Source organism: Mustela nigripes, chromosome 12 (genome assembly GCF_022355385.1).
Source record: "Mustela nigripes isolate SB6536 chromosome 12, MUSNIG.SB6536, whole genome shotgun sequence".
Classification (NCBI taxonomy): domain Eukaryota; kingdom Metazoa; phylum Chordata; class Mammalia; order Carnivora; family Mustelidae; genus Mustela; species Mustela nigripes.
Genome location: NC_081568.1, coordinates 145,068,837 through 145,082,023, shown reverse-complemented (window position 1 = coordinate 145,082,023; position 13,187 = coordinate 145,068,837). Strand labels below are relative to the sequence as shown.

The window sequence follows — 13,187 nt, the reverse complement described above, 5'->3', positions numbered from 1 at the left end:
AGGAAAGAAGAAAGGACCCAGAGCCCCCACGCTGGGAGGGAGACTCAGATGAGCTTCCCTGACATTTCAGAAGTGTTCCTTCCCAGAGGCTCCCTCTCTCTTTGCCTGTCAGCTGTAGGCTTTTTTGTTTCATTTTCCCTCCAGATCTTATTTCTCGTAGGTGAAAAAGAACATCACAGCCAAAGATGAACTGTTCTTCGTTTTCTTCCAAGTCACATTTTTCTCCCCCTGCCCGTAGAGGCACCTGCCATTCACGCTGGCGTGTGTAGCCTTCCAGCCCATGGTTTCCTATGTCCACTAAATGTTAATGTCTTTCTAACCTACCTACAATATGTGTAATTCTGTGCATTTCGAGTCAGTGCTATGTCGTACCTGTTAAATTACAACTTGTTTTTTTCCCCACTCAGCATTATACTTGGGATGTATAGGCTATTATAGCCACAGTTATTTTGATGCTTATTTCTGACATTTATTTTGACTTCAAAATGTTTCCCCACTGCTTCTATCTTTTTCCTTTCTTTATGTTGGGTGATGTGAGGATTTTTTAAAATTCTTTTTTTTTTTTTTTCCCTCTAACAGCTTAGATGTTACACAATTTGTTTCTACTCTTTTGGTGGTTACTCTATCATTTTTAGCAAATATGTATATTTAGTGATTCTGAAGTTAGTGAGAATTCCTCTTCTTCCCACGTGCTGTAACGACCCTTAGAAACCTTCATTCTGAATCCCCCTTCCTCTCTCCATCGACATTATGGATGGCCAAGATTTTATTTATATCTTGCTTGTACAGCCTCGTTTCAATTAGTTATTCTGATTATGTTAATGACAGTATTTATTTACAGTGAGTTTTTATTCCTCCTTACGAGCATGCTGACCTGTTTCTTGGCTCCTCAAGCTCTTTCCTTCTGGGTCCCATCTTCTTCGTAGGACATCCTGGAGCAGCTACTTTTGCTCTTCAGTTTTCTGTCTGAAAATGCCTTTCACCTTTTTCTTCTCCCTGAAATGTAGCTTCCCTATGTATAAGACTTCTAGGCTGACTCATTTCTTTTTAGAACTTTGAAGGAGATTTTAATCAATTATTTCACATCAATTTTTATTTTAGCAGTCAAGGTAGAAACATTTCTCAAATATAGACATAGGTGTAATGATTTTATGTACTCTTGCCTTCGAGAAGAGGACCTATTAAATTTCACAGAGGCTCTGTTAAAGTCAGCATCACTTTTTGGAACAGGAGATACTGGATTGTATTATAATGCAGTGATGTCCTTTCGGTGATTGAGGTGTATGAGACTGTTTGATCTTTTTTTTTTTTTTTTAAAGATTTTATTTATTTATTTGAGAGAGAGAGAGCATGAGAGGTGGGAGGGTCAGTGGGAGAAGCAGGATCCCTTCCCCAAGGATCATAGCCTGAGCCAAAAGCTGTTGCTTGACCAACTGAGCCACCCAAGTGTCCCAGTTGTTTGGTCTTTGAGACCTTGTATCTGCTCTTTACTGTGTTGTGTGCCTTTCCTTTCAGTTGCTGTTTCCAGCTACATATGATATACTAAATGTAATAATTCTCTTTCTTCAATCTGCTGTTTCCTTCCCCATTGATATATTGTTTCTCCTTGGCTGCATGCTAGGACCCTACATAATCAGATTTGTTAATAACATATGGGTTCATCTGATGCTGTTGCTGTGTTGTCTGGTGTTCTTCCTAAAACTGTTTTATTTTTTAAAAAGATTTACTTATTTATTTTCAGAGAGAGAGCACATGTGCAGGTGCACACACACACACACACACACACACACGTATGAGTAGGGGGAGGGACAGAGAGAGAGAATCTCAAGCAATCTCCCCGACAGCAGACTGCACAGAGAAGTATGTGGGGCTCAATCCCATGACCTTGAGATCATGACCTGAGCTGAAAACCAAGAGTCAGAGGTTTAGCCAACTGAGCCACATAGGAACCTTCTAAAATTATTTTTTGACTGGCTAAGGGACATGAAACAGTCCACTTACTCTAGACGCACGTTCTGAAGCTGGCTTGCTTTGGGTTCATATTCCAGCCCCATAATTTCCTACCATACAACCCTGGCTCATCGTCTAACCCCTAAGCCTCCATTTCTTCATCCCTAAAATGGAGATGATGATCGCGGTAGCTACTTCCTTGAGGGGTGTTGTGTTTTAAGTGAACAAAGACATGTTAACAGGTCAGGGCAATACCTGGCCCTAGAAACAATATGGCGAGTTAAACTCACTTTAAAACAGCTCTCAGATTTCATCTCAAGTACCGTGTACAGTTGGAGGGTCTGTGCAACTGAAGTTAGAAGAAAGCATCCAGAGTGAAATGTATCCAAGTTGGAGAAAGCCTGAACTCGGGAACAGTCCATTTCTGTGACCACAGGGCATTGAGTGGAACATGTGGTTTTATTCAAGTGTTTGTTTCTGCTGGAGAAGTGGGAAGTCTGAGCGGCGACTGTCACCCAGGATCACCAGGGAGTGAAGATGTGACATTTTAGAAATCATAATGTAAATTAGTGGGGAAGTGTTTATTTGCTTTATAAATATTGGATTTGCATCCAACCTTTCAGTTCAGCCCAATGCCCCCATCCAAGGATGTGAATGCTGGAAGACGTGAACTTGAGCTGCAGGTTTTTGGTTGTGTGTTTTTTTTGTTTTCCTGGTAATTTGTGATGTGACCGTGACCAAGTTCTTTCAATTGTCCTTTAATTGGACTGTTATAAGGGCAAATGAGATAATAAATGCAGTGGGCTTTTAGCTAGCTTTTTAAGTGCTTAAAATAACTAAGGAGATGATAACACATTTCAGCCATGTAGCAATAATTACTATAATGCTTCAAGTGAAAATATGCGGTTTTTACCATTTCAGATTAAATTTTTCAATTCAGTGGAGTTGGTCCATATTAAGTTATTTCATGGCTTTAGGACTTGCTATGTTTGTTTTACTTTACTTAGGAATTATCCCCTACCAGCCCCCCAAGTGATCTGAGGATCCCTCTCAAAATGTGTAGATGGTTAACCCAAGGTTTATTGATGAAAAATTCATAAAAAAGTGACTATGGAGGAATTTTATTCCAGTTTCTCATTTCCTCCTATCTGGATGTTTATCCCTTCCAGTAGCTACAGTCAGTCTGTCTGTCCATTTCTTCTTACTCCATCTTTAGTTCATTAAGAGTACATTTATTCCTTGGAGGCCAGCTGTGGACCCAGTACCAAAATTAATCATTATGAAGGAAACTAACTTTAGTGGAGCACTGTCCCACTCCATGAGAGAGATGGTCTTGTTAAGCCCTCCTTGAATGTTAAAATGGAGGCTTAGAAAGTTTAAGTCACTGTCTTGAGATCACAGAGCTGGTCAGAGGTGGAAACTTACGAGGAACTTAGATCTTCAGAACATGGACCCTAGAGCAGAGGCCCCACAGCCATTCATCCTAGTGTTTTCTCTGACCTCACTGTTGGGAGAACTCAAGAGGAGAAAACATGCTTGCTTTCTGGAGAAGTTCAGAAGTGATTTCTAGAATCAACTCCCAAACCATATGAGAAAACACTCCCTTGTAGTCGCTCAACATGTGTAAAATGCCCAAGTGGGGCTATATGGGTTTAGACACAGTTGAGAGAAGCCACATGAAAGTGGGCAGGGGGGAGTTAAGATTTTAAATAAGTGTTAAGAGCAGCTGGGCATAGATAATATGATAAACTTACCTATGACTGCACCTCAGCAGACAGTTCTGGGATTTTGGTCTGTAGCACAGCTCTTGTGTAAGTCAGAAGAGAAGGACTTCAGAAACTCTTAATTTGAACAAATGATAAGAATTCTTTCCAAAATAGGTACAGTGGAAGTTTCTAGAACTCCTTTCAACACTGGCTTTGCTTTACCGTCCTTCCTTACCAGATTCCCTTCCTCATCTGCCATGATACATTTTCCCATTTTTATATCACAAGTTAACATTTAACTCAGGTACTCCCCCCCACCCCCCCGTCCACCTGGCACCCCTTGAAGGCTCGTGGAATACTATTACTCAATCATGGGGTCGCTTTTATTCAGGTCAGCAGAGCGGCTCTTGCCTCATCTTGAGAACCAACCCTTCTGAATTGTTTAGCTGCTCTCCCCATGAAGTGTTTCAGTGAGTGAGTATCTTTTATCTCTCATGGACCCTCACACGCCCCCTTAATGTGTATTAAGTTAAATGTAGGCCTACTTTTGGCTGCTCAGATGGGAGAAGACCCCCAGCTAACAGCAGCTGACACAACTAGGCTGCCTCAGTGGCTTAAGTTGTCGGGGCTGCTGTTACTGTGATGCATTTGGCCTTTTCCTTATGGTCGCAAGACATCTGCTGCAGACCCAGGACATCCCCTCTTCTCTGGGTCTAGAGGAAGGGAAGGAAGAAGGCATTGGGAACCAGAGGTTAATTCTATCCAGAAAGCAAAGCCTACCCATTTAGTCCTCCAGCAACCTCTTGCTTCTGACTTCCAGTCAGAGCTGCATCATGTGACTACAAAGGAGTCTGGGAACATGGGTATCTCTGTCATGGAGACAGGCAAGGGAGGAGAGGGACAGGAATGGCACTGGGTTGGCCTGTTGACAGGTTGTCCCCAACATACAAGGTGTCTTCATCACAAGTAGTTTCAGAGACAGCAAAGAACAGTGTCTCCATGTGATAGATGGTGGAAACTAGGTCCGTGAAGTTTCAATGACGTCCCAAGGTTATGTAACAATTTAGACTATCCGGGCCCCAAGCCTTTGGGGCAAGTTTGTTCATCTACACTCTTCACACAGGGAGGAGGCCTTTCGGTGAATATGAATTTACTGCATTGGCTCTGAAGTCCTCCTCCTTAGAGACAGAAATCTCTCTGGACAGCATGTGTGCACAGAAGACTCCAAGAGCCAGGAAAAGCAGCGGGCTTGGGGCAAGGGAATGACAGACACAGTGTGCTGTGTGTTTCTTCCTGGTTTTGCTCAGGACTGGACCTCGAACATGAATTCTGAACCGAGCTTTCCTGTTTCCGCCTCCTCTCCAGTTCTGGGTGGAGGGTCTGGTAGGACATTTCAGCGAGGCCATTGAAAAGACGTCTCTCTTCCCCTGTTTGTCCTTTGACCTAGTTTGGGATGGGCAGTTGTGGTCTCATCTCTGCACTGAGTGAGTCTTGGCCACAGTTTGATGAGGAACCTCATAATTCGCTTCTTCGCTCACAGTTTACAAAAGCTGGTTTCTCCGGAAGGGGCCTCTTTTTTGAATGAACACAGTTCCCTGCAATTACTTTGGGACCAGTATCTGGCAGGTATCCTAGAACTGAACTTGGAAGGTCACAGTCCCGAGTTTTATGAAGGATCCAGGCGACAAAGGAGGAAGGGATGGGCAGGCACGACGTCCATGTCTGTTTCCATCAGGTAGCCTCCTCCCCCAACCCCTTGTCCGCTGAGACTGTTTCTACAGGCACTCTAAACATTCACTTGTATTTCTCTTCCTCATCCAACACCGAGAGGCTTTTGAATCTTTGTAGCCACAGAATCTGACAAATAGAAGCACTCAATAACTGAACAGGAAAAAAAAAGAGCTTGGTTTTATTGAGTATTTGGTTTAAAGGTTAACCAAGAAAGCTTATTTATTTTTGTTCATGCTGCTGGAAACAGTTACGTAATGTCACGGTTCAAGGTTCTACTTAGCAAGCAGGATATTTTAGATATAAGTTGGATTTGGTGTGTTCGGTTCTGTAGGTTGTGACTGTCAGCTAGGACTTTCTAGTCATGCAGTTTTCCACGTGGAGACTGTTGATCAGGGTGCTTGCGAATGTCTCATGACCTGATTCATCATGTACCATTCATGATCCCTTATTTTTATTAATTAACATGTTTATTTATTCACAAGGCTCTGAAATAGAAAAGTATTCAAGATTGTGGAATTACAGGTCTCCCTTCCATTTCGGATCCCCAGCAACTCAGCTCAATTGCCTTGAGCCACACTTATCCTTTCTAGAATATTCTTTCAGAAGTGTTTTATGCACGTAGAAATATATGCCCCCCTGCAGTACTATGCAAGTTCTAGCATAGCGTCATGTCAGATGTGAAACTGGGTTACTTCCTAGATCACTTTCTTCAATAGTATGTAACAGTTTTCCTCATCGTGTTTTAATGTCATACTCTTCCATTTGGTTGGAAATGGGTGGAACTCCTTCTCTTATTAGAGGATAGATTGTATCTAATGTTTCATTAAGATACAGGAAGCGAAGTTGTAACAAATCCTATATGTTCACAATCACACATGCAAATATAGCAATTGGACAAGCTTCACTTGAAGTAGAATTAGTAGGTCAAAGAGTATGTACATTTCTTTTTTTTTTTTTAAAGATTTTATTTATTTATTTATTTGACAGAGATCACAAGTAGGCATAGAGGCAGGCAGAGAGAGAGAGAGAGAGAGAGAGAGAGAGAGAGAGAGAGGAGGAAGCAGGTTTCCTGCAGAGGAGAGAGCCTGATGTAGGGCTCAGTCCCAGGACCCTGGGATCATGACCTCAGCCGAAGGCAGAGGCCTTAACCCACTGAACTACCCAGGTGCCCCTAAAGAGTATGTACATTTCTGACCTGGTAACCTGGCTCCCTCAGGGATCATAGCAGTGCACATGTCCACCTACAATGTATGAACATATTGGCGTTCACACACCTGGATTAGCATACTGGGTGACAAAGCTGGTCCATCTTTTCATCTTTTTGCAACATGACAGGTCAAAAAGTGGCATCTCATTTTCTTCCTAGAATTAAGGTTGAGCATCTTAAAAAAAAAAAAAAAAAAGAAAAACGTTTAGGACATTTTTAGTTCCTTTTCCACGACCTGTTGTTTATGGCTTTTATCTTTTCTTTTCTTTTTTTTTCCTGGTGGATTGCTTGTCTCTTAAGGACTTGTAGAAACTTACACATACCAGGGAAATGAGTCCTTTGTCTGAACCCTTGTGAGCATTTTTTCCCACATGGTGTTGGTCTTTTTACTCTCTTTGATCAGGTGCAGAAAACAAGTTTGATGCAGTTAAGGGTCTCCATGTTTTAAGGCTCTGGGGTTTTTGTCAGGTTTTTTTGGTTTTGTTTTGTTTTGGTTTTGGTGAGCTTACAGAATAGTTCTTAAGTGATTTCGTCAGTGGTTTCATTTTCTAAATCTTCCTAATATTTGAATCTTTCATCCACTTGGAGTTTTCCTTTTTTAAGATTTTATTTATTTATTTGTCAGGAAGAGAGAGAAAAGAGTCTAAGCAGGGGGAGGGGCAGAAATGAGGGAGAAGCAGGCTCCCCACTGAGTAAGGAGCCCGATGCGGGACTCAATCCTAGGACCATGGGATCATGACCTGAGCCGAAGGCAGACGTTTAACTGACTGAGCCACCCAGGCGTCCCTGCAGTTTTTCTTGATATATTCGGTATAAGGCACTGGTTCAACTTTATATCTTTCCAGATGGCTACGTGGTTGTTCCCAAACCAGTTTTCCATAAACTCTATGCCCCCCGACCCCCGATTTAATCCTCTGCCTTTATGGTACTGTGAATAGTTCAGTGTATTGCATCAATTTTATTTTATTTTATATTTTTATTTTATTTTATTTTATTTTGTATTGCATCAATTTTAGACAATTCTCTTCCTCTGGCCTTCAGTCATTTTATATGCCAGTATCACATGGTTTTAATTACTACTATATTATTTAATAATCAGAGCTACATCTGCCTCATTATCCTTGCTTTTGCAAGTTTTCCTGGCCATTTCCCCTATATTGGCTTTCTTAACAAATCCACAGCTGTAATTACTTTATTCAGGATCTGTTTTTTAAGTGTCACTTTTGTACTGAGCACTGCCCTGGGTTCTTTACAAGAAAGGAAATGTGGGGTATGCCAGATACAGTCTCGGACCAGACAGTAACCCCCCTCCGGGGGAAATGCACACGGAGAAGGCAGCTGGGGCAGCTGCATCTGAGCTCCTTCTTCTGGAAAGCTGGCTAAGCAGAGGTCCTCACACCAGCAGGTGACGGGCTCATGGGGCAGGCCTCTCCCACGGAGTTCCAGACCCTCTTCCTGCTAATGACCTGCCCTGGCAATTCATCTTGGAGACTAGGCTTCCAGTATAGTGTGTTTTGGATATCAGAGCAGTGGCATTGAGACGCTGAAGCTTATGGTGGAGTATTTTCTGGGGACACATTCTGTCTTATGCCTGAAGGCTCCTCTAGACCTCTGGCGAAGACCGCTGAGCACAGCTCTGAAGGCAAGCACGTAGAACTGTCATGCTCGCTCTCGGAAACCTTTCTTATTAACATCCACCTGAAAAATGAATATAAAGATGTTTTAGTATCTGTCATTGTGCTTCCTCTGACTCTCCTGCAAGTGAGCTTAAAACTGATCGTATAGGTCATGATCCCAGAGTCCTGGGATCAAGCCTCGCATCTGGCTCCCTTCTCAGCGGGGAGTCTGCTTCTCCCTCTCCCCCTACCCCCTGCTCGTGCTCTCTCTCTCTCTCTTTCAAATAAATAAATAAAATCTTTGAAAAAACAAAACAAAACAAAACACCCGATCATATATATGGATCCTATGGAATATAATGGGAACATTTTTGCTGGTGAATTTTAATCCCCAACATGGAATCAGTGATTGAATGACTGTGATGTTTCGGACGGTTTTGTTTTCTCTATAGAAATACTATTTTGTAGTTTTGATTGGCAGCCCTCAACCTTGACCCCAGCACACTTTCCTGTGTTCCTGTGTTTCAAGCTGGGCTTGACCTTCCAGCTGCCCTCTGCTTTGGGGGTTCCTCATGCCACGTGTGCCATCTTTTTATTTCTACCTCATCTGAGAATAGCACCTAACGAGTGCTACCTTCCACGTTCATTCCCGTCGTCCTGACTTCTCTCCGTGACTTGCATAAACTGCTGCCTACTTGGGCTCTGCACTGCGATGATGGAGGCCAGCACACACTCTTTCCTTTCGTCCCCTTCTCCCCCGCCCCCCCACCAGCCCACTGTCCTCAGGAAATGGCATGGCCCTCCACTGTGTTTTTCAGGGTAGAAGCTCAGCCACCTAGGATTCTTTTCTTTCTTTTATCACTCCCACATTCAGCCCATCACCAAGTTCTAGCAAGATCTGCAAACTCTGTCTCTAGCACGCCCACTGTCTCCATTTCTATGGCAACCCCCACCTCCCGGTCCAGGTCATGGGGATACTAAGTACAACCAATCAGCGGCGATAGAATGTCCTCCCTTGTATCCTCCCTGAGTCCTCTGGTTTCCCTTTCAGTGAGGATGAACCCTTAAAGCTATAAACCAGCTCCTGCCACCCTTCTGCCTACCCTTAAGCCGGTGCCCGCTATGCCTGGAGTGAAATCCAGCCTTGGTTCCATGGCCAACAGCATCCTGCATGTCTGATCCCGATCTGTCTCTTCTTCAAATTCCTCTCCTTCTACTCTGCCTGGGGATCACTGAGTGTCCAACACCCTGGTGTCCTTTTGTTTCCTTAAGCACGCTCAGCTGGGGAAAGCCCACGGCCCTTCCACATGCTCTTTTCCCAGTCTAGAATGTTCTTCCCCTGGCTGTTTATATGACTGGCTCTCCCCCTCATCCAGGTACCATCTCCTGAAATGGTACTTCTTCCCCGCACGTCTTCCCTGAGGCCCGCATCTGCCGTCACCGTCGGGATATTTTTCCGTCTTTCATCTCCTGTGTGTTTCCTTCAGAGCAGTGTCCACAGGCAGAATTCCTTTCTCAAATGGCTCCGAGTCTGCTTTCTTGACTTTGCCTTTCTTTCCCAGTGGAAGTCAGCTCCGCAGAGCTGCCGCTCGCTCTGCTGTGAGTCGTACTAGAAGCCCTATATGGAGCGCAGTCCCCGGTGCAATGCCGAGTCTCCCATCCACTGGCTGTTGAGTGAACAAAAGTATCAGCAAAAGAAATAAGCAGCGGTTAGGGCTGGGGACTATGCAGAGAGGACAAGGAAATGGTTTTCACTCCAAAAGATGTACCGTGATAAGCATGAAACCAAAATAAACTCATCTGAGGTGTCGATGAAGCCCCTTGTGGCAAAAAAGCAATGTTGCGACAGCAGATTTTTCTGGGCAAGTTCCTGAAGAAGAATGTTCTCTGACTTCCTGCGGAATTGCAGAATTATGTTGCTGTCATGACTTAGCATTTAGTAGGACGTGTTCTGCACACATTTGAGCAATGACGTAGATTTAGTTCATTCACATTATGCTTCAGTGTTCTCCTCTTCCGTGAGCATATTTAATTAACCTTACGCCTGTGCAGTGATTAGGACAGTCAGTATTAAATGAGAAGTAACAAGGCAGTTCACTTAACAAGCACGGTTCCTGTCCTCAAGGAGCCTCACTGATTAGTAGGGGTGATAATCTTCCAAAGAAATCCTCACCGTCCTTCGTGGTATCAGGAAACATCATTAAGAGACGCAGGAATCACAAAACAAAGGAGAGCGAGTTGGCAGATTCGGTTTGAGCATGGACAACATCCTGAAAAGAGGTGACTGTGGAGTTGGGTCTTGAAAGAAGAATTTGCTAGGTGGGAAGACTTTCTAGGCCAGGGGACAGAGTCCAGGGGCCACAGACACATAGGAGCGCCATGGCGGTAGCATGTTCTGGAATCCCTGCCACCAGAGGGAACAGGCACTGAGGTTCAAGAGACAGGCACAGCCAGATGGCAGAATGGGGGTCTTTGAATGGTTTTAATCCTGAAAACCATGGGCTGATGTCATTCACATTTTACAAAGGTCGTTAGAGGATGGATATAGCTTCCTGTGGAAGGCTCTGGTCATGGAGATGGAAGGCAGGCAGGAGATCTCCCTAGAAAGTACAGAGACAGGCAAGAGTCAGAGATGGACCTCAGGAGAGTAGCGGCACTTAGATGGGGAGGAGGAAAGTGGATTTTTAAAGGAAAGAGCTGGATTCTTTGTAGTGGTGGCAGATTAAAATATATATATATATATATATATATATATATATATGTCACACAAGCTTAGAGAAGAGACTTTTTTTTCCCCCTTTGGAGGGAAGGAGTGATTAATGTCAGAGAGATCAGGTAAAAAGTCAGAGGGCAGGGCTGGATTTCCTAACTGAGGTGTCTTCAGCGACTTTAATAAGAGTAGAGGTGGTGGGCAGATGAGGGCAAGAGCCACATGGGTGGTGCATTGGGGGAATGAAAGCAAACTGGGAAAATAAATGAATTATTATCCGCAGGGCAGAGCCACGGTGGGGGGTAGGGGGATGTTCTCATTTGTTTGCTTTCCTTTGCTTATAATGAACAGTTGGGATGTGCCCTTGCTCTGTACTCTGTGGAAAGAGGAAGCCCAGAAACCCTGGTTCTCAGTGAGGAAGAACTGGTTTGGGGTATAGCATTTCTTTAGATGGGTTGGGTACAAGAAAAGGGAAATAAGCAGAAAAGGGTGAGATGCGTTAAGTTTGGGGCCAAAGGGTACAACAGGGAGGGCATTTCTAGTCTTGGGGGGACAGCACATTAGGAGAGAGGGATACCAAAAGGTGGCAAGGGGAAAGGTGATTGTCCAGAGCAGGCACTAGGGAGGATGGGGGGATGGTCCCTTGGGGTGTGGAGGCTTCCACTGAGCACTAAGGCCAACACACTCCCAACCCGTCTCCGCCTGTCCACCTGCAGCCACCTGGACATCAGGTCCTGGCTTGGAGGGATCCTGGGCAGGCCCACCTGTAGGTCAAATGGGGCAGGCTGCTTAGAATGCTGGTGAGGTCACAGGTGAAGTGATGGGCGTGAGCAGCACGGACGGTCAGAGGAGCAGGTGCGCTGGAAAGACAGGAGGCTGTTGGGGAGCAATCTCTGAATTCTCTGTCTAACCTGACATTTCTTCCCCAGTTCCCTGGGAAGGTACTTCCGTGGCATTTCTGCCCCTGCTGCCCGGAACAGTGTGTGGAAAGTCTTGGAATTACACTCTGATTCTCTGGCTCCGTGTATGGCTCTCTGGAGTCTTGGGGTGGAGTTTTGGGGGGTGGATTTGAGTGATTGCCAAGTCATCCAGAGCCAAGTTTGGTGAAGAAAGTAGACAATCAAGCCGGGTAATACCATTTTCAGTAGAAATGGAAATGTGGATTTAAATAACAGAACTGTTTTTCTTACATGGTTTGTGCCAGGCCCTGACAGCAGTTTCTAAAGAGAGCAGTGACAACATCTTTGGAATGTATATAGCCTCTCAGAGTCACTTTTTTGAGGGAGCATTCTTTTGGATGTAAACATCTTAAGAGATTGCAGGATCACATGCCTTTGGAGTTTTGTTGTACCCAGTAAACACCCGCTGATACAAAGTCAAGCAGGCTCGTAACATTGTATCAGGACAGTCTTTCTGTATATATTAGAGCAATCCATGATGCCAACGCCATATTGGAAGTGGTGAGACCGAACCAGAATATTCTCTAGCCCACTTGGCGTCCTCTGTGTTTGCGATCTGTTTCTTTACCAGAAACTGGGAAAACATCATTCTTGTCAATTAGCGTTTGTCCAACACCTTATGGTCCCTAGACGAAAACTCATGACAGAGGCACACCTCGAGCCATTACATTGCCAAACTGAACATCAGCTGTTAAAATTTGCTACGTTTTGGGGAGACTCTGCTGGCTCTCCAGCTACTGGAGGTACCAGAAAGAAGTGGTACATTTTATAGCAGCCTGGAAAATAGCTGCGCCCCGTGGAATAATGGGAGGCTGGAGGGAATGGCCATTTGTAGACAAGTGGGGAAGATCCCTCGCCTGAGTCTCGAGAGAAGCAGAGTCCATGGGCTCCAACCAGGGAGCAGACCTGTTCTGTCCACCTCCTGTGCAAGATTCACTTACCTGAGAAGGCATTGTTCTCGTTTGGGTGGCTCCCCTCGCACGCTTTCTGCTTAAGTTGGCTCCTTACCAGAAGACAAGGAATATGTCATCTTTCCTCATGGGGGAGCACCACGGGCGTTTTGGCAGACTCCCAGAACTGCAGCATGGTTGGCACCCCTGGTTTCCTAGCTCTAAATGCCAGGAAGCCCCCACAAGTCCCTGTTACAGTCAGAAATGTCACCGAACATTTCCAGATACCTCTGGTTGTTGACAGACGCCCAGAGCCTGGTGGACTTGTTTACTGAGAAACCAAGGGAAGACAGGAAACTTTCTTTTTCTGTCCTTTTTATTTCCTGCCTGTCTATCTATCTATTCATCTACACATCTA

General features: G+C 44.5%; 1 protein-coding gene across 5 annotated transcripts in view; it reads left to right on the top strand.

Moving 5' to 3' along the window:
- The window catches only part of KCNN2 (potassium calcium-activated channel subfamily N member 2), a 460,896-nt gene that overhangs the window by 340,863 nt on the left and 106,846 nt on the right, over window positions 1–13,187 (top strand). The gene's annotated exons all lie outside the window — the stretch shown is intronic.